Genomic DNA, 21,577 nt, shown 5'->3' on the forward strand with positions numbered 1-21,577 from the left:
AAAAAGCACATCCGAAGGGTGCCATTTGCTTGGTAGATCACTTGTGTCTTGGTCCTCCAAAAAGCAAAATAGTGTGGCTTTGTCTACCGCCGAAGCGGAATACATTATCGCGGGTGCTTGTTGTGCACAAATACTTTACATGAAACAAACTTTGCTAGACTATGATGTAGTTCTAGATAAAGTACCTCTTTTGTGCGACAATGAAAGTGCGGTAAAACTTGCAAATAATCCAGTTCATCACTCTCGCGCCAAGCACATAGATATCTACCATCACTTTCTTAGAGATCATGTTGCTAAAAATGATATATCATTAGAAGGTGTAAGGACCGAGGATCAATTGGCGGATATCTTCACTAAACCGCTAGATGAGGCAACATTTTATAGATTGCGGAATGAGCTCAATGTTCTTGATTTTAGCACCTTTACAAAAAAATGAGCTTGCGTTGTCCCTTGCATTGCATTGTAATATACAACATGTTTAATTTTTGCTAATGCATATAGAGCTTGTCTAACATAGTTAAGATAACTGTCGTAAAACGTGTGAAGAAGCTTAACCTTGGATCAAACTTGACAAGCAACTAAATTTATCTTCAAGTATTGCATTGCATATGTATGAATGTTGTTTTATCGTTTATCTTCAATTGCTCTCTTATTGCCTATTTTCATAAAAAGAATAATAGCCTAAGGCAAAATATTTTTGAAAAACATGAGGGTTTGAGAGAGGTCACTCACATCAGTCTCAATTAGTGTTTATTTGGATCTTATTGGAGTTGGGACTTAATTGGGAACAGGCAGCATGAAACATTTTGAAGATTCGCTGAAAAAGGAGTGACCGGACGCTGCACCGGACTCTGATGTCCAGCGTCCAGTCAGTTCATAGGAGGTGAACTTGCTGTGAAGGAGTGACCGGACGCTAGAACAGTGTTCTCCCAGCATCCGGTCAGATGGTGGCTCTACGTCCGGTCGATCGAAGACGATGAAGACAGCTTGCACCGGACTCTGGCTGCGTCCGGTCGGTGTTCACCGGACGTGTCCGGTCGTGATTCCAGGGGTTTTGGACCATACTGGAATCGATCGGACGCTGGGTGGCAGCGTCCGGTTGCTGCCACTAGAGCGTCCGGTCAGTAGAAAACATGCGGGATTCAATCTCTTATCTCTGTTTACTTCTCTATCTCACGGGGGACCCCCATATAAGCCAGGTGCCGCTTGCCCTATTCCACTACCACGCACCGCCATCTCACCGCCGTATCTTGCTCCAGCGCCGCCGCTCGCGCTCGCCACTGCCGCCGCACGCCGTCGCGCCTCTGCACGCCACCGCCCGCACCGCTCGTGCCACCGTGCTCGCGTGGCCGACGCTTTCGCGCCGCACCTCCATGCGCCGCTGCCACCACCATGCACCGACACCGCTGAGCTGCCTAGCTCCACCGCCGAGCTCTTGTGGCTGAGCCGCCACGCTCTAGCGCCAGTGCCCCACGCCTCTGCTTCACAGTCGTTTTCTCACCGCATTGCAACCCAAATCCTAGCTGACCCGGTGGTTCCCCGCGTGTCGCTTCTTTTCTCTTCGGATCTCTAGTTCGTCAGGTAGCAAGCCCTTGATTCAATTTCGTACCTAATTGCTTGCTTTCTTAGGGTTTCGTATCTCTAGATGAATAATTAAGATTATCTATATATCCTCTTTTCTATCGTGCAGCGAGTCGGTGCCGTTGAGGTCCTATTTACAATTGTCAGTCAACTCGGGGCCAAGCTCGCGAGTACGGATCGAGGCAAAGCCTCGGAAGTGACAGTTGGCAGTTGTTTCTTGTCAGCGACAGTTGTTCTTTTTAGATCCAACCGATGGTTCGCGTCAAGAATGTTGGAGGTGGTCCCGGTGATGAGGATCCAAGGCGTCCGCCTCGCTTGCCTGTAGATCCAAAAGGCAAGGTGACAAAGAAGCTGACAATAAAAAAGCGCAAGTATCCAGATGCATATACAGCTAGAGCAGCTGCACTTGCAGAGGCTACAGAGCGTGCCAAGAGAGGAGGTGCTCGCAGTGGAGTCCGGATCATAGATCAGCTTTCACCAGAAGCGAGGGCTACACTTGAGCAGGTTGAGCACCTTCATGGTGGTCCACCTGGGACTCTCATGATTGGAGGACGGCGTGTTGCCATTGATGAGAGTCAGAGGAGCCACAGACAGCAGAGCACACTCAGGAGGGACAGCAGGCCCAGGAGACAGAGCAGGCACCTCAGCCATAGCTTTGCCGCTCTGGTCGTACCCGTGTTCTAGTCACACCAAGGGCAGACACACAGCGGAGGGGTTCTCATTTACCGCCCAGACCACAGGGTCCGCCTCCAGTGACTCATCTAGATCACAGGTTTCACAAATTAAAAAGGGGAAACCAAAAGGAAAGGACATGTAAAGAGGGCGAAGTAAAACAACACTCAAATGAAAAAAAAACTTTTTTTTTGAAAAACACAGAACAGACAATTCCAGAACACACATTTCCATATAATAATTTAACTATACAAGTTATTCACATTTCTCTGCAGAACCAAATCCAATCAAATTTGGATAAAAGAATGATTTTCAACGGATTTCTTGCTGCTACCGTTATACAACGAAAATACGAGGATTTCAGTCTAAGCGTGCTGCACACACGCGTCTCAGGAGGCAGAACAAAAAACCTATCCCAACCTCAACTAACAACTTACAACTTGCCTATTCCCAACCGAGCAAACTGAAACTTGAGACAACAAACCAACCTATAAGGACAAAAAATAATTACATAGCACAAGGAGAAGGGAAACCCGGTTGAATTTTACATCTGATGGAAGAATCTAGATGTATCTGCGTATGCCCGTGCAGCAACGTAGGCCTAGCCCTTCCAGGGCTCAGCTCTTCAAGAATTGAAAGGCAGGAATTGCAGTAAGCTCTTGTGGTGGGGCAACATTCTGAAATTCTTTGGCATCCATAGAATCTGCTATCCCTTCAAGTGATATGGGCATGCTACAGAAAGTAACATGTCAAGGATTAAGCACATCCTCGGAATCATGCAAGCAACATAATAATAAAAAAAGGCAGACCCAGTGCAGAGAGCTTCCGCTCCGTGTGGGGTCTGGGGAAGGGTGTTAGTGGCAAGCCTTACCCTCGCTTGTGCAATGCGAGGAGACCGCGACTCGAACCTGGGACCTTCCGGTCACAGGCGGTAAGACTCTACCGCTTGCACCAAGCCCGCCCTTCGCAAGCAACATAATAATGGCGCATTAAATCCTCTACACACCTAATTTCATCATCCAGTAGAAAGGTGTTCTCCAGAGTGTCCTGGCTTGATTCCTTGGTCATCAATGTTCGCATCTCCTCAAGGACCTACAGTCAAGTAGCAAATCAATCAGCACCCACTAGGCTGCTATTAGTTGGCTGCTCTATATGCTATGAATAGGAAAAATGTCAAATTCAAAGAGCAGAAACAAGGGTACAAGAGAAACGGTGAAATTTGGACGAAATAACATTTAACTGAACATAAGTGGTATGACTTATATTCGAAACTGTACTATTCCATATTACATGAACTTAGAATCCAAATAAATTTCCCATAAAACTGCTTGCAGAAATTGTGCTTATGGCATTCCATTTGCTTCCAGGGTGGAATGAAACTGACTATAACTATTAACTTTTAGCATAAGAAAATGATTTTCCCTTGTTACCTCTTCTGACACGCTCTCTGAATTATATTTGTCATCCCAGTACTGAGTGCATATTTTGTAAAGCTGCTGCACGCTTAGTACCTGCAAAATACCAGAATAGATTTAGTGTGAGTGAATAAGAACATGGGTTGTGTGTGTGACAGAGAGCACTTACTGGGCAGAGATCATTGACAATCTCATCATATGAAATCCTGAACTTTTTGAATATGACCTAGACAACATAAATATATCAGTATTGTTGTATTGAGAATTCATATATCAGTATTGCCATAATGAGAATTCAAATTGCCTATTCTTTAAGGAGACACAAAATATAACCATCAGCTGCAATAAATGCCTGTGTCAAATTTACCAAGCGGAAAATATTAATTAGGGACCGTCTTCTTTTTCTTGAACATGCGGGAGAAGTGCAGGCCATTATATGTTAGGGACTGACTTAAGGTTACTGTCAAGGGCAACATCCCAAAAGTGGTCTATGCTGCCCAATAGGAAGTGGTATGAGTTTGGTATGTACAGGTTCAAACTATTCGAGTAGCAATATAGATTTGGAAAGAACATGCTCTATTTACTGTAAATCAGCTCGCAGAGGAGCCTACCATTCCCCGCCCCCCCCTGCCCAAGAGGCAAGAGCAGATGATCAAGCATTGTTAGTAGGACTGCGAGAGCAGCTGGAGACCGCCCGTGCCGAGGCTTTCACAGCTACATGCCAGTGGATCCTAGCAAACAACCGTGCAGCTATGGCTGTAGGATGTCTCCGAGTGGGAAATCTGTCACCACGGTGATTTTGTGGCTTTCAAAATAGTGGTGGAGCTTGCGTGAAGTGATCAGGAGGGCGTAGAGTAGTGTTCTTTTTCCTGTTCCTCAAATGCCACCGTCTTTCCTCTTCCTTCTTGTCGTGAGCGTTCCTAAGAGCCGCGGTGGTTTTTAGGAAAGAAAGGGGGAGAGAGCGAGGGAGAAGAAGAACTCACCGATCCATCTGCGATTCCGGAGCGAAATGTCGGACTGGAAGTCGTCCACCATGAGGATGTCTCGCCTCCCGATACATGGTTCTGCTTGGGAAACCCGCCCCACTAGGAGTCGTGGGGGCATCACGAGGGTGTGTGGCTACAACTTCCCCCACCGTGGGAGTTGGACAGCCGCCCGAGAATTTGCGGCTAAAGCGTCTTTTTTCTTCACCTTTTTTGTACCCTTCTTATTCCTCTTTTCCCCATGGAGGCTTCATCCCCACCGTAAAGGTCATTGTTCTTGTATCGGCTGGCCCCACACCGGGGACATTTATCCAGTGACTTGAACGTGAGCGTGGTGCTCGGGTATATGGGGTCCTTCAGATGTGATGGTGCTCCATAGTTGGAGGGTAGGCGACAGGTGGTGACAGCTCTATAGGTCCCTTGTAATCCCCTCGAAACGGACCGAAACAAGCTTCTACTTGAGCCTCATCACCTAGGAGTACCATCGTGTGCGTCCAAAATGATTTCTGAGCCTATGGTATGTCTAACGCAAACCATGCACCTATCTTGCGCCCCAAGCGAGGGTTCGTTCGCCGTCACTGTCTTGCGACCTTCTTGCCACGCTCCTCCGGCGTAGCTGACCTTCGAGCGCGCCACCTGAACGCACAGATGAAATAAACCGATCAAGGACCAGTCTGCCTTAAACTGGTCACCCAAGACGCATCCGGACTCCGTTTTCGATGATCCACATATAGATGGAAAGATAATTTGATTAGGAAGCCAATCCAAGTGGTTTCACGTCAAAAGCTCTTCGGAATCAACGGGAATCGTCGAACGGCCTTTTTCTTTTATGTTGGTCCACTTTGGGAGCATTAGCGACCGAATCCAAGGACCTTTTCTATGACTGCGAGGATGTCCTTGATCTTGTTTTGGGCTGAGGTGGAGGAGAAGGATGACGACGAGAATTCTGTTTTCCCGACGATAAATCTTTGTTTTAGTTGCAGCTATAACTAACCCATTACAGCGACAGTGAATTAGCTGGGAAGAGTAGTGATGCTGAAGCAAGCAATGCAAGTTATATGAGCAACAACTGAATCGACCAGTACTTTGTACTTAGTCTTGTTGATGTAGTGAACATGTGGTTTGTTTGCGGTTTTGATGTGAAATTTTGGCAGCTTGATATGTGAACTCTATTAGTGGTTTGCTGCTGAGCTGAACTGCTGTTATTTGATTCAGGTTTAATATAATTATACATGTAGTCATGCATGCATGAGCCTGAGCCCTCTCCAGCCCTTTCTTTTTCCCTCTCTTTTTGTTAATATATGTATATATGCACTTGCTGCTAAAATGCTATGCCCGTGGGCTTGTGATCGCCAGCCTTTTAACAAATTCTCCAAGTGGATAGAGTACATGCCCCTGGTCAAGGCATCTTCAGAAAAGGCTGTCGCGTTCATCGACCAGGTCATCCACCGCTTCGGCATACCCAACAGCATCATCACTGATCTGGGTACTCAGTTCACCGGGAACGTTTTTTGGGACTTCTGCGATGAAAGGAGCATAGTAGTAAAATACGTCTCGGTGGCACACCCTAGAGCTAATGGACAGGTCGAGCGGGCAAACGGTATGATCCTGGACACACTCAAGAAGAGGATGTACAGGCACACCGAGCCACGTACCGCTCTACATCTCGCCTCATCCTTGGCCAAAAGAAGTGTGTGGACCCTCCCCCCCCCCCCAAAAAAAAGAAGCTGGTTACTCTTTTGTCATGTGGGGCCGACAGTACAGCCGCCGACCTCGGACAGGAGGTGCAGCCAGGGCAGCCCCCAAGGGTGCGCATGGCCTGGAAGAACCCAAGGAGGCTTAGGCGGCTGCAGTCTTTAAGGCAATTAAGTAGAAGTTGAGGAGATTAAGGAATTAATTAGCCAGCTAGCAGTTAATGGCTGGCGCAAGTAGCAGTGGAGCTGAGCTCCTATATGTACCCCCAGTACTCGTTGAATGAAGGGAAGAAAAGAAGTTATTCCCAAATCTCCCTCTCTATTATTCTTAATCTCACCCCCTGCTGTGATAGTCAGACAAAAACCCTGGCACCTCTATTACCTGGTTCGAGTTATGAACTAAGAAGCCAAGGGCCTCCAACTCTAGGCGCCCAGGTCCTTGACAACTTGGTATCGGCTAGTCGGTGCTCTTCTTTCACCTCCGCCCCGCACTCCAACCCTGCAGCCACCACGCCATCAGCTCCTGCTTCATCCACTGCCTCAGCAGCCTCCACTTCCTTGCCAATGGCTGAGCCGTCCACCGCCGACCTGGCCAAGACGATCTAGGCCTTCACCACCACCATGAACGCCTCCATCAGCGACCTTCAACAGCAGGTCGCTGCTCTTCAGTAGGCGCAGCCACCGGCATTCTCCAGCTCAGGATCGCGAGGCTCGGGCCACGGTGACCACCACGGGGACCGCCCACCTCGGTTCCAGAAGCTGGACTTCCCCAAGTTCGACGGGAAATCCAATCCGCTGGCCTTCCTTAACCGATGTGAGTCGTATTTTCATCAACAGCGTATTGCAGCCGAGGAGCAAGTTTGGATGGCGTCATACAACTTTGAAGACGGCGCCTAGATGTGGTTCCTCCAAGTGCAGCAGGACGAGGGTACGCCGTCTTGGCGCCGCTTCTCCGAGCTCCTCAACCTACGCTTTGGGCCGCCGATCCGCTCCAACCCCCTTGGTGAGCTGATGGCGTGCAAGCGGACAAGCTCGGTAGCGGAGTACCAGAACCGCTTCGAGGCGCTGCGTCGCGTCGGCACGCTCATGGAGGCGCAGCGCGTACAAGCGTTCACAGCAGGACTGCAGCCGCCGCTCAGCCTCAACGTGGAAGCCCACAACCCGCAGTCCCTCGTCATCGCCATGAGCCTTATGCACAAGCTGGAGCTGCGTGAGCAGTACTACCCCGCCGCTGTTCCAGCTCCGCCTGCGCCACGGCAGGCCACGCGCGGCCTCTTGACGGGGCCACCACCACAGCTGGCCCTGCCAGCCCCCACCTCGTGTAGCCGCCCCTTCTCTCACCGTCGAGGGCCGCCAGGTGAAGTGGCTGTCCCAATCAGAGATGGAGGAGCGGCGCCGCTTGGGCCTCTGTTTCAACTGCAACGAGAAATTTGGCACGGGTCACAACCGCGTCTGCCAGCACATCTTCCTCCTCGATCTGGCCGAGGCCGCCGACGCCGTCGATCCTGAGCAGACCGACGCTGCGATTGACAACCCGCTCATCTCACTACTCGCCATGGCAGGCGTCTGCTCCAGCGAGACCATGCAGGTCCGCATCCAGCTGGGCGGGGCGTCCTTACTGGCCCTGCTGGACTCGGGCTCCACCCACAACTTCGTGTCTAAGGCAGCAGCGGCACACACCTCCCTCAAGCTCCGACTTCGCGGCAACATGAAGGTCACGGTGGCGAATGGGGAACGGGTGCCGTGCCTCGGCGTCTACCGTGCTGTTTCCTTCTCCATCGCCGGCGAATCATTCTCCACCGACTTTTTCGCACTACCTCTAGCCGATTACGACGTCGTCCTCGGCACCGAGTGGCTGGCCTCCCTTGGGTCGATCCTCTAGGATTTTGGTGCACTCACCATGTCCTTCTGGCACCGAGATCACAAGGTGTGCTGGACAGGCATCGCCGGGGGCACCGGCCCTTCTCTACAGGCGTGCAGCGCGACTGATCTCCTGCCAGCCATGCTGGACGAGTTCGCCACGGTCTTCACCGAGCCAACCGGCATGCCTCCGCCTCGATCCCGGGATCACTGCATCAACCTTATCCCGGGGTCCTCACCGGTGGTGGTCCGGCCCTACCGCTACCCCGCTTCCCACAAAGACGAGCTGGAGCGCCAGTGCACCACTATGCTGGAACAGGGGATTATCCAGCGCAGCACATCGGTGTTCTCCTCCCCGGTCTTGCTGGTCAAGAAGGCCGATGGGACGTGGCGCTTCTGCGTCGACTACCGGGCCCTCAACGCTATTATAGTCAAGGACGCCTACCCCATTCCGGTGGTCGACGAGCTCTTGGATGAGCTGTACGGCGCCCGGTTCTTCACCAAGTTAGACCTCCGCTCTGGCTATCATCAGGTTCGCATGAACCCAGCCGACGTGGAGAAGATGGCGTTCAGAACCCACGATGGGCTCTATGAGTTCCTCGTCATGCCGTTTGGGCTATGCAACGCCCCAGCAACATTCCAAGCACTGATGAACGACGTTCTCCACCCCTTCCTGCACCGCTTCGTCCTCGTCTTCTTCGACGACATACTGATCTACAGCGCCTCCTTGGCTGAACACCTTCGCCATGTGCGCGCTGCCCTCACCGTGTTGCATCAACACCGGTTGTTCATCAAAAGGTCCAAGTGTGCCTTCGGCGTTGACTCCATCGCGTATCTAGGGCACATCATTTCAGCACAGGGGGTGGCCATGGACCCTGATAAAGTCTAGGTCGTCGCTGACTGGACACAGCCCCGCTCGGCGCGCGCGGTCCGAGGTTTCCTTGGGCTTGCGGGGTACTACCGCAAGTTCGTCAAGGATTTTGGCACCATCGCAGCCCCCCTGACGGCCCTACTAAGGAAGGAGGGGTTCACCTGGAATGAGGCAGCAGGCCCAGCCTTCGTCGCCCTCAAGACGGCCATCACCACGGCACCGGTACTGGCCCTGCCCGACTTCGCGCAGCCATTCATCGTTGAGTGCGACGCTTCGACGCATGGCTTTGGGGCCGTTCTCCTCCAAGACCAGCACCCCATCGCCTTCTTCAGTCGCCCTGCTGCCCCTCGACATCAATCCTTGGCGGCATATGAGCGGGAGCTGATTGGATTGGTGCTGGCCATCCGCCACTAGAGGCCGTATCTTTGGGGCCACCGCTTTCTGGTACGTACTGACCATTTCAGCCTCAAGTTTCTTTTGGATCAGCGGTTGGCCACCATTCCCCAGCACCATTGGGTGGGCAAGCTGCTGGGTTTCGACTTCTCCGTGGAATACAAGGCGGGCAACACCAATACGGTAGCCGACGCCCTGTCCCACCGTGACACGGAGGAGTCAGCGATCTTGGCGCTCTCGGGACCGCGCTTTGACTTCATCGAGCGCCTGCGACAAGATAATGTTCAGGACCCCGCGCTGGTCGCCATCAAGGAGATCACTTCCTCCCAGCGCGCGGCTCCCGGGTCCCTCGTCGATGGGTTGGTCGCGTTCCAGGGGCGCCTCTACATCCCGCCCGACGCCCCCCTCCTCCAGGGACTCCTCGCTGCCATTCACGATGACGGCCACGAAGGAGTCCAACGCACACTCCAGCGCCTCCGCCATGACTTCCACTCGCTGAACATGCGTGCCGTGGTCCAGGACTATGTGCGCGCGTGCGCCACCTGTCAGCGCTACAAGTCCGAGCACCTGCACCCAGCAGGCCTTCTTCCCCTGCCGGTGCCAACAGCAGTATGGGCGGACATCGGGATGGATTTCATCGAAGCTTTGCCGCGCGTGGGAGGCGAATCCGTCATCCTCACCATTGTTGATCGGTTCAGCAAATACTGCCACTTCATTTCGCTGGCCCATCCTTACTCAGCGGAGTCCGTGGCGCAGGCTTTCTTCTCCGACATCATGCGCCTGCATGGTATTCCGCAGTCCATCGTCTCGGACAGGGACCCGGTGTTCACATCCATTTTCTGGAAAGAGCTACTGCGCCTCGCCGGAGTCAAGCTCCACATGACGACGGCGTTCCACCTGCAATCTGATGGCCACACAAAGGTAGCCAACAAGGTGATCGTCATGTATTTGCGCTGCATGACTGGCGATCGCCCCCGTCAGTGGCTACGCTGGCTGCCATGGGCGGAATACATCTACAACACCGCCTTTCAGTCCGCGCTCAAGACCACGCCATTCCAGCTCGTCTACGGCCGTGAGCCACCCTCCATACGCTCCTATGAGCCTGGCGAAACCAGGGTGGCTGCGGTGGCCAAGACCATGGCGGAACGCGATGAGATGCTGGCTGATGCCCGGGCCCGGCTGGAACAAGCTCAGGACGTCTACAAGCGGTTCTACATCAAGCATCACCGCGACGTTCACTACAGCGTGGGTGATTGGGTCTAGCTTTGTCTCCGCCATCGTGCCCCGGCCTCCCTCCACGGCGTCAACAAAGGGAAGTTGCGGCCCTGGTAGTATGGGACGTACCGCATCTCTGCCATCATCAACGACGTCGCCTACCGCCTCGAGCTCCCTCCCCGCGCCCGGCTGCACGATGTCTTCCACGTCGGGCTCCTGAAGAAGTTCGTGGGCACTCCCCCGGCCACCCCCCCGGCTCTGCCTCCTATGCATCATGGTGTCACACAGCCGGTTCCAGAACACGCCTCACGCACCAGGCTAGCCCGAGGCGTCCGCCAAGTCCTGATACATTGGCAAGGCGAGCCCTCAGCCTCCGCTACCTGGGAGGAAATTGACAGCTTCACCAAGCGTTACCCAAGCTTCCAGCTCGATGAGCTGCTCGTCGAGGGGGGAGAGATGTCATGTGGGGCTGACAGTATAGCCGCCGGCCTCGGACACGAGGTGCAGCCAGGGCAGCCCCCAAGGGTGCGCATGGCCTGGAAGAATCCAAGGAGGCTTAGGCGGCTGGAGGGGCTACAGTCTTTAAGGCAATTAAGTAGAAGTTGAGGAGATTAAGGAATTAATTAGCCAGCTAGCAGTTAATGGCTGGCGCAAGTAGCAGTGGAGCTGAGCTCCTATATGTACCCCCTGTACTCGTTGAATGAAGGGAAGAAAAGAAGTTATTCCCAAATCTCCCTCTCTCTCTGTTATTCTTAATCTCACCCCCTGCTGTGGTAGTCAGGCAAAAACCCTGGCACCTCTATTACCTAGTTCGAGTTATGAACTGAGAAGCCAAGGGCCTCCAACTCTAGGCGCCCAAGTCCTTGACATCTTTGTTCGGGATCGGGACACAGTGGAAAGAAAGCAGTGGCTGAAGGGATTGAACCAAATCAGGAGATTGGATGCAAGGACCATCCCTCGAGGTAAATAAGTATTTTACACCTAATTAAATCAAACTAACAATCTATCCCTGACAACATCCAACTAATGTATCATGGATTCATGGTCGCCAGACCAGGTGTGATGCTCTGCTGCTAACAGCTACACACATACAGTCCCTGCAAACATGACCAGAAAAAACATCCACAACAGAACATTGGTGTCTTTCCTTTTTCTCCAATTAAAAAAAAAAAGATCCACTCTAGAAAACTATTATACTCACTTCCCTCTATTCAGGTATGATGTAAAAATGTGACACCTTCAACAATCTGGAAACACCAACCATGACTAAGTCAATACTATATCTTGCTACTTATTTAACAATTTCACAGTTCACACTATCTAACCATGTTTTATACGACTTGGACAATCTATAAGCATAGGTCTGAACAAACTGTTCAGGTGAGCTGTCCAAGATAGTAAAGACTGGAACTAAAATAAAAGTCACATACCAAGAAGTCGACAGCTTGCCTGATATGCTTGAGTTCATCCAACGCAGATCCTGCATACTGTTAGCATATAACAGTTAGGTGGGAGCAAAATAAACAAAATGCATATTTAATGTTTATATTTGCATTTCCATATTGAGCCACGAGAAATACAATGATATAATAGTCCTGTAAAATGATGGCAAGAACGCAATATTAGAGAGGGAAAATAGAGGGGTTTTACAAGATGAGCATATATCGCACCCAAGAGAAGCAAGTATAATGGACAACTTTGCTCCACCTCACAAGAGAACCCCCTCTATTGCTTTAAATTCTGCAAAGAAATATGTATCTAGGGTACATATGAATTCAAAACTCATTTTAACTTTTAACATTATGGCTTATGCAACTACGGAAAAAAAGATATCAACAACGTGCATCTGAGGAAATTGTTACAGAAAAGCTCAGGTTGCAGCAACTGCACATGTATGATTACCTCTGGCTTGACTTCTCCACACCACACCTCTAGTTGTGCCAATCCTTGTTTCACATATTCTCCATTACTGAAAGAGCAGCATTCATGACGTACAAGAAGGCTGCAGAACAGTGTTGTGACATAGTAAGCAATCTATGCATTGGAGAAAAATGGCAAAGCACTAGATGGCTGAAGTCAGCATATAACTTACTTACCTATTGAAAAGCTGTGCATTGATAAATGAGAAAACCTGGGTAAATATTTTCCGGATAAAAATAGATGGGACCTAGAAGTTCAGCAGATGTTTAGAACAATACCCAGAGTTATAGGGAAGATATGTCGAATAAGTTGAAGCTTACACAGTTGTCTTGCAAAATTTTCAGGAGTTCACTCAAATTGTCGACTATAGCCTGCCAATAACTACCTTGAGTCGAAAATGAACGTCCCCTTGGCAAACTTGATGACCCAAAAGAACGGCCTCTCACCATACTAGCTTTCACAGTTCTTGGGACCTGCACTCACAACGTGATCCAAAAGTTTAACTAATGAAGACACTAAAAACATAGTAACAGCTCATCCTCTGAAGGTATTGGAGGAAGGGCAGCTATGGCGTTTAGTGGGAACTTGAGGTTTGGTGCAGCTTGACGTAGCTGCCAATTTTGACTCGGTAGATCGGTAGATGTAGTTAATAGTCAAAGGAGTGCATGTAATGTAGGTGTGGGGTATTTTTTAACAGCTCTCCTATGTATGCGAGGAAAAAAAAAACTAAAAGCACAGCAAGTGCTTGCAGGTGAAGGCACTGAAAGTCTTTGTTTAAAAAAAAAGAAGAGCTGTTTTCATTGTATTAGAGAGGTGGGGTGGTCCCCAACAGGATCCTCACTCATACAGGAACCAAATATGAGTGAGGCTATTACACAGACTCAAGACTCTTGCACATAGCGAACAACACGACTTGACCTAGCCCAACTGTCCTAGGTTGCAAACTTAAGACCTAGCCCATGCAGTTAAGGCACTGAAAGTCAGAAACTGGAAAATAATTGGGAGCAGTAAATGTTAGCCTAGTCAAAAGGAAAGAAAGAAAATGGGACTCCCCCCCACCCCCCCTCAAATACGCAGGAGAGCTGTTTCATTCAAGAAGAAAATAAGAACCATGTACAAACCCAGCAATACACCACACCACTCAACCAATTATAACACGTGCGCAACTGCCTCAAACTACGACAACTCAACATCCCAACCTAAACAAACTCAGGACCTAGATAGAGGCCAAGAGTAGTTCAAATAGCCGTGCTTTGCTCCAGCAGCGAACCACAAAGCACCTTCCTATACAATAGCCCTTACAACTCTATGTATGTCAAGTGAGACCGAGTTGAAGATGCAATCGTTACAATGCTTCCAAATCTCCTTAGCAACAAGGATGATCAGAGAATTGGGGACTTTCCAAAACAAAGATGTACATCCTAAAGAACATTCTTATATTAGCCTAGAGGGAGTGTGCAATCTGTTAAGTGTATGAAGGCCAGAAAACCATTGCTCTTCAGTATGTGCCCTACTGCCCTCTGAGTTGCAGTTGGCCAACTTTTTCACTTAAGCACAGACTCGAGAGCAGCATCGGCTTCACTTGATCAAACTCAATGCTTCAGATCTTCCACTTCCATATTGAGTTGGGGGGGGGGGGGGGGGGGTGTTGCTAAGTGTATGAAGGCCTATCTACTATAGGCCCATATGGCCCATGAGGCTCTCTGTATATATAGCTATCTCCATTAATGGAGTGATCTTCTCAAATCCCCAAGGTTACTAACACAAACGATTGACACAAGGTTACCAATGAAGATCACATGGTAAGTAAGATACCTGAATAGCATATGCCAACAATGAAGAAAGATCTTTCTTCACATTGTCTCCTATCATACCGTATAAGCCTTCCACAAATGCTGTAAGTTGCTGCTTAAAAAGAAAAGCAGGATACTTCGCCTCGATTTGGCGCACAAGGTCCATATCGACTGCGATGTTTGAAGAGCGGAATACCTGTAAAAATGACATCAGCAGATGCGGTCATCAAGTGCCAACCTTATATAATGAGAATAACAAAACTATGGCATGTTCAGATTCAGAACACATCCTGTCCAGATGGCACTATGAAGAATTTGGATCATAAACAACAAAATATGCACCAGAGCGAAGTGTTCCAAATTATTGTACCTTGTACCCCACTTACTCCATGTTCAATGAAAACCTTTTATTTTTACGCAAAAATGTACTCAAAATTACAATATTGATTCTTGTCAAGAGGACAGGCATGCGTTTGAGAAAAGAGGTTCATGTTAGTCAACTCCAAGAGTAATTGATTAAACGTACCATCCTCCCAAGGAATGATGATTGAGTCTGTGGCCTTTTCTGTGGACTAGTTCCTGTTGAGCCAGCAGCTTTTAGGCTCTTTTGAAGCATGATCAATAAAGTTGATGAATTTGATAGCCAGTATGCAAGATCCTCATTGCTATCGTGTTTCTGAAATACAAACAACATCAATCGTTGAAGAATAAATTTACTGAGATATAACTTGGAAAAAATGTTTGTGGAACATGGATCCTTGTAAAAAACATATAGAACACAAAGCACAGGATACCTGCATCGCAGAACCAAAGATTTGAATAATTCGATCAAAAACACTTGTTTTCTCTGTTTCAAAGATCTTCCAATGAACAAGACACTTATATATGGTTATTGCAGCAATCGGCTTTCCTTCACTAAAGCCAATATTTTCACTAACACAGTTTATAAGTGCATCAACACTCTCCTGCAAAAAGTATATGGTTCAAGGGAGCTTCACATGTAATATCGTCCTATTAACACACTAAATGGTTTAAAACATACAGATATGAAAGTTTTAACATACATGGTGCCTCTCAAAAAAGGATGCTCTAGGCTGTCCAAAGCTCCCATAATCTTTGGGAGCAGGAGGAGTTCCATGAGGTGTCTGGAAAGAGTGATAAATTTTAGATTCAAACATAACAGAACTGGTAGTTGGCAATTGAATATATGATATGCTTCTGACCTTTTGTTCATCAATGCGTGGACTGCCATTAGTCAAATTCTGCAAAGGTAGAAGGACATTGAAACATTTCAACAATGAAAATGTGTAGTTTATAAATTATTAACAAGTAAAATATGCAGAAGTAGAAATACAAAAAGAAAACACCAACAGGTGAACATTTGTACTAAAATGTTTGTATGACTAAAGGAATGGAGAGACCACATACAGATTTCGGAGATGCGTTTTCAGGTATTGTTCTAACAGGAGTACGCAAAAGCGCCTGCTGCCGAAGTAGTTGATTTTCTGCTTCCATAGTAGTTACCTTTTCTTGAAAACTGCCACCATGCAGAACAGACAATTTTCAATGCAATCCGTAAAACATGTACATGATGCATCAGCATAAAAAAAGATTACATATGTAGACAACGCCAACCTTAGCATTGTGTTGGTCAGTTCATTTATCTTTGACTCGGCATCTGTAGCTTTCTTCAGCCACTCTTCCCTTGCTTTCTTCATGTCTTCAAACTTCTGTTCTGTTTCATCAATTTTGGTCTCAAGAGAGCCCACTAAAGCCTAAAAGTTTAAAACAACAGGGCCATGTCACCATCTTTTGTAGTAATATAAAGGAAAGATAGGAAAGAGGTAAATGAAAGGAAAAGAAATGAATTTATAGGCCAGATGATATCACAAGCTTCAGTGAAAGAACTAAGATACACCAAGAGGCACTTCCAATCAGCATTTGTTAGCTTTCCTGAAAGCAAGGGCTACAAGGAAAAGATGAGCATTTCACCATGACCATTTGCTAGAATTCACCAGGTAAGATTGGGAAGTTTCTCCAAGGTGATACGATGGTTGAATGGTGGTTGTTTTTATATTGGTGTCGAAACCATGTTGGGAAACCAAAAAAAAAAATAGTAGATTAATAAAAAAATCACAGATAAGCACCTGGAGATGACTATAGTGGATTCAAAATCCAAAAATACAATTTATCAATTTAATGGTCAACACAGACCATGCTTATGTTTTGAGTTACAGACAACTAAAGTTACTAGGCTAATTCGCATCAACAATATTTAAGCACAGGCTTTGGAGACCCACCGTTGGGTCTCAGACATTAAAGGTACACTCTCTGTCCCAGGCCTGAGTATCTCCTGCTATGGGATTGGGTTGATAGTATGTTGCTGCAAGAGGAGGTTGAAGATCAGCACCGATGGAAGTTCACCAGGTCTGGTATTTATTCTAGCAAATCAGCCTATAATGCTTACTTTTGTGGCTCCATTCGCTTTGCTCCATGGAAAAGAATTTGGAAGAGCTGGGCTCCTCAAAACTGCAAGTTCTTCATCTGGCTTGCAATCAACAACAGATGCTGGACTGGTGATCGTCTAGCAAAGAGAGGACTCCCTCATCCAGCGTCCTGTCGTCTTTGCGATCAGGCAGGAGAGGTCCATCCAGCATTTCTTGATATCTTGCGTCTTTGCTAGACAGGTCTGGTTTATTATTTTTCAGAGATTGGGGTTGAGCTCCATCAGCCCGGTTTCTACTAGCAAATTTTCAAGTTGGTGGTACCAGGCAATCAAGGTACCTAAGGGGATGTAAAAAGGGCTTAATACACTCATTTCCCTGGCGGCCTGGGAAATTTGGAAGCACAGAAATGGGTGTGTCTTTAATGGTGCAAGTCCAAGCATCACAATTTATTGCAGACAATGACAAATGAATGCATCCTATAGTGCTCTGCTGGTGCAAAAGGACTCCAGGAGCTATTGGCTGGGTCGCTTGTTGTGGGTTAAAATTTTCCCTAAGTTTTTGTTGGTACTCTTTGTCACTTTGCCTGTGCTACACTAGTTTCTTTGGTCTTGTGTCCCATAGTCACAGGTCTTGTTAGTTGTGGAAGGCTAGTTGCTCTGGTCTAGTGTTTCCCTTTGGGGAGGGGGATTCTTCTCCCTCTGTACTTTTTCTTCTTATTTTTCTCTCTTAATTAATGAAATGATGCGCAAATCTCTTGCATGTTCGAGAGAAAAATATTTAAGCACAATTCCACGACTTGTAGCAACATGGTTATGTTCAAACAATATGGTTTCATATGGTTCAAGCCTCCAACTCCGCCTATGGTGGGGCGCCTTTGGTGTCCCAGCATAGCAGGTCCCAAGCCCTGGTAAAGGAGGGTTGTGTTAGGCGTGGCGAGCCAATGTAAAAACTTAGCCACTTAAATGGAGATGAAACCCGAAAGAAAATCGTTGGGGCGTAACCCTCTTAGCGACGCGCCATATCGGAACCCGGGTATGGTGTTAAATGGGCAAGGGCCGGGTCGTCACCCCCGTGACGCGCCGTGTCTTGATCTGGGCATGGTGTCAAGTAACCAAGGATCGGGTCGTCGCTTCCTTAGTGGCGCGCTACATCGGCGCCCGGGTGTAGTGAAAAATGAGCAAGGGTCTTCGCATCAGAGTCGACGGGTGCGAAGGGTAAGGAAGCTAGTCGAACCAACTAGGATCCGTTTAGGTAGTTGGAATGTAGGATCACTTACAGGTAAGTTAAGAGAATTAGTCGATACCGCGACTAGGAGGCGTGTAAATATATTATGCGTTCAAGAGACTAAATGGAAGGGTCAGAAGGCGAAGGAGGTGGACAATACAGGTTTCAAGCTTTGGTACACAGGGACAGTCGCGAATAGAAATGGAGTAGGAGTTTTGATTGATAAGAGCCTCAAGAATGGTGTGGTGGGAGTGAGAAGGCAAGGAGATAGGATTATCTTAGTCAAGCTTGTCGTTGGTGATATGGTCTTGAACGTAATTAGTGCGTATGCCCCCCAAGTAGGCCTCGACGAGAGTGCTAAGAGACAGTTCTGGGAAGACTTAGATGGCCTGGTTAGAGCTATACCTAGTAGTGAGAAGCTTTTTATAGGAGGAGATCTTAATGGGCATGTAGGTACTACAAGCGCAGGTTTCGAGGCAGTTCATGGAGGTTTTGGGTATGGTAGTAGGAATCAGGAGGGGGAGGAAGTTCTGGACTTCGCGGTAGCTTTTGACCTGATGATAGCCAACACTTTCTTTAGAAAGAGAGAATCTCATCTAGTGACCTTCAGTAGCGGACAACACTGTAGCCAGATTGACTTTGTCCTCGCAAGAAGAAAGGACAAACGAGCATGTTTGGATTGCAAGGTGATACCAGGGGAGTGTGTTGTTTCTCAACATAAGCTTTTGGTGGCAGATTTTCGTTTTCAGGTGCGTGCCCGTAGGGATAAACAAGCTAAGATTGAAAGAACAAAATGGTGGAAACTGAAAGGGGAGACGTCAGAGGTGTTTAGGGAAAGGGTTATCAAAGAGGGCTCTTGGAAGGAAGAAGACGACATAAATAATATGTGGGATAAGATGGCAACCAACATTCGGAAGGTAGCCTCAGAGGTGTGTGGAGTAACCAAAGGAAGGGGACGCGAGGCTAAAGATACTTGGTGGTGGAACGAGGAAGTCCAAAGGGCTATTAAGGAGAAGAAAGAATGCTATAGACGCTTGTACCATGACAGGAGTGTGGACAACATAGAGAAGTATAAGGTGGCAAAGAAGACTGCAAAGCGAGCTGTAAGTGTGGCAAAGGGTAGAGCGTACGAGGATCTTTACCAACATTTGAGTACGAAGGAAGGAGAGAAGGACATTTATAGGATGGCTAGGGTTCGTGAGAGAAAGACACGGGACTTCAACCAAGTTAAGTGCATTAAGGATGAAAGGGAGCATCTCTTGGTAAAGGAGGATGAGATCCGACATCGATGGCAAGAGTATTTTGACAAATTGTTCAATGGTGAGAATATGGACACAACCTTTCAGTTAGATGACTCTTTTGATGACACCAATAGACGCTTTGTGCGGAGAATCCAAGAATCTGAGGTCAGAGAGGCGTTGAAAAGGATGAAAGGAGGCAAGGCGATGGGACCGGATGGTATCCCAATCGAGGTGTGGAGATGCCTCGGGGACATAGCTGTAGTATGGTTAACCAAGCTGTTCAACCATATTTTTCGATCGAACAAGATGCCTGGTGAGTGGAGGAGAAGTATATTGGTACCGATCTACAAGAATAAAGGGGATATTCAAAGTTGTACAAATTACCGGGGAATTAAGTTAATGAGCCATACTATGAAGCTATGGGAGAGAGTTATCGAGCATCGCTTGAGAGCAATAACGCGGGTCTCTATGAACCAATTTGGTTTCATGCCCGGAAGGTCAACCATGGAAGCCATTTTCTTAATAAGACAAGTTATGGAGCGGTATAGGGAGAAGAAGAAGGACCTACACATGGTTTTTATTGACTTGGAGAAGGCTTATGATAAAATACCAAAGAATGTTATGTGGTGGGCTTTGGACAAACATAAAGTCCCAACGAAGTACGTTGGGCTCATTAAGGACATGTACAGCAATGTTGTGACTAGAGTTCGAACAAGTGATGGAGACACGGATGACTTCCCGATTAGGATAGGACTACATCAAGGGTCAGCTTTGAGCCCTTATTTGTTTGCTTTAGTGATGGATGAGGTCACAAGGGACATACAAGGGGACATCCCTTGGTGTATGTTTTTTGCGGACGATGTAGTGCTAGTTGATGAAAGCCGGACAGGAGTGAATCAGAAACTGGAGTTATGGCGGGAGACTTTGGAGTCCAAAGGTTTTAGACTTAGAAGAACTAAAACTGAGTATATGAGATGTGACTTCGGCACTACTACTCGGGAGGAGGAAGATGTTAGTTTGGAAGGTCAAGTAGTGCCTAGGAAGGATACCTTTCGATATTTAGGATCAATGCTACAGAGGGACGGGGATATTGATGAAGATGTTAGCCATAGAATCAAAGCAGGGTGGATGAAGTGGCGGCAAGCGTCTGGTGTCCTATGTGACAAAAGGGTACCACAGAAGCTAAAAGGCAAGTTTTATAGGACGGCGATTAGACCTGCTATGTTGTATGGTGCAGAATGTTGGCCTACGAAAAGACGACATATTCAACAGCTAAGTGTCGCGGAAATGCGTATGTTGCGTTGGATTTGCGGTCATACAAGAAGGGATCGAGTTCGGAACGATGATATACGTGAGAGATTAGGGGTAGCGCCAATTGAAGAAAAGCTTGTCCAACACCGGTTGAGATGGTTTGGACATGTGCAACGGAGACCTCCAGATGCACCGGTGCGTAGTGGAATCCTAAGTCAGGATAGTAACGTGAAGAGAGGCAGAGGAAGACCGAAGTTGACTTGGGTAGAGGCAATAAAAGGAGACTTGAAAGGATGGAATATACCCAAAGACTTAGCCTTAGATAGGAGTGCTTGGAAGACAGCTATTCACGTGCCTGAACCTTGATTGTTTCTGTTGGGTTTCAACTCTAGCCTACCCCAACTTGTTTGGGACTTAAAGGCTTTGTTGTTGTTGTTGTTGATGGTTCAAGCCTCCATAAGCACCTGCAAAAATAAATTATTCCCATTCGAGACTAAAGTTTCCTGGTCTGCTCAAGGCAGCAGCACCATCAACCAGATGGAGGATTAGCATGCTTCGGAGCATAGCTCATTAGCATTTCTCATTGTAGGATACTAAATATTGCAGTCTACAAAGTGTACTTCAATTCTCATCAAATAAGTTTGCCTTTAACTCCTTAGCACAAATTTATGATGTAGCGTTATGCAATATGCATTTCACTCAATTTGAAGGTTCTCAATAGCAGATGAACAAATCTGATGCAATGAACAGCAAACTCATTCACCATACATACCTTAAGGTTCTCATTCTCAGCAGTGAGTTTACCAATAAGAGTTGTATCAACTTGGACCTCTGGTACTAACGAAGCTTTCTCCAGCGCTTCTTTTGCAATTTCCCGTTCCCTTTTCAACAGATCTTTGGTCTCCTTGGACTGTAATTGCAGTTCCTGCAATTGTTGTTGCAACTTCCGATTTTCTTGTGTCTTGGCTTCTTCCATGTCAGTCTGCAGGCAGGGAAAACGTACATAAGGTACTTACA

General features: G+C 47.7%; 1 pseudogene; it reads right to left on the bottom strand.

The window, feature by feature from the left end:
- Window positions 1-2,473: 2,473 nt before the first annotated feature.
- Window positions 2,474-21,577, bottom strand: part of LOC136541685 (myosin-6-like) — a 30,973-nt pseudogene continuing 11,869 nt past the window's right edge.

The sequence above is a fragment of the Miscanthus floridulus genome, chromosome 3, assembly GCF_019320115.1.
Source record: "Miscanthus floridulus cultivar M001 chromosome 3, ASM1932011v1, whole genome shotgun sequence".
NCBI classification, from domain to species: Eukaryota; Viridiplantae; Streptophyta; class Magnoliopsida; order Poales; family Poaceae; genus Miscanthus; species Miscanthus floridulus.